The sequence below is a fragment of the Asterias rubens genome, chromosome 1 (assembly GCF_902459465.1).
Source record: "Asterias rubens chromosome 1, eAstRub1.3, whole genome shotgun sequence".
NCBI classification, from domain to species: domain Eukaryota; kingdom Metazoa; phylum Echinodermata; class Asteroidea; order Forcipulatida; family Asteriidae; genus Asterias; species Asterias rubens.
The window spans coordinates 22562118-22563009 of record NC_047062.1 but is presented as its reverse complement, the minus strand read 5'-3'; positions in this window follow the sequence as shown (position 1 = coordinate 22563009).

Sequence of the window (892 nt, the reverse complement as noted above, 5' to 3'; positions counted from 1 at the left end):
GGAGGTAAGTCAAAAGGCTTTTTTCCCCTCTAACAAGGGCTTTGAAACAGTGACTGTGTTTAGGATGTGCTCACTGAGTGGTAATAAGATCATGGAACAGGCCGAGGAGCGGAGGTGAGAAGCTGGATAGGCAGTGAGGGTGATCGGCAAGACTCGCTATGGATTAAAGTATTAAGTGGACCAAAGGCTCCATGCTCTTTTTACATGAGCTGGAGTTACTTTCATGATGGAGGACTTGCTCGGGATGAGAAAGACCAATCAAAGAAATTTTACATATAGTGCCTGCAGGCTCTATGCTTAATGCTGTTAAAGGCACTGGACACTATTGGTAATTACTGACAAATAACTGTTAGCATACAAACTTACTTGGTAATGAGCAATGGAGAGCTGTTGATAGTGTAATACATTGTGAGAACAGCTCCCTTTAAAGTAACATAGTTTTTGAGAAACAGGTAATTTTTCACTCAAATAGGCTTGAGGCCTTTTACAAGGCATCTGAAAGCACCTTTCTTTCATTATTCTCTTGCACTTTTGGTGGCCAATCGCGCTCAAGTTTTCACAGGTGTGTTATTTTCAAGCATATGTTGGGATTTACCGAATGAAAAAGACTGTTCTTTGACAATTACAGAAGGTGTCCATTGCCTTTAAGGATTGCTGATAAGTACACTTCTGCGTTGCGGCCCACAAGTTGACTTGAGGAAACAATGTAAAAAGTCAACATGTGAGCTATAGAAATACCAGGGTTAACAAAACTATTTATTCACACTACATAACCAATTCCCAAGAAATGAAACCCCACTAAATTCATGGGGAAGTTTAACCCCACTGTCATTCCATGGTCATGTCTCACTTGATGCAGTATGATTGGCAAATACATGAAATATGAACACTT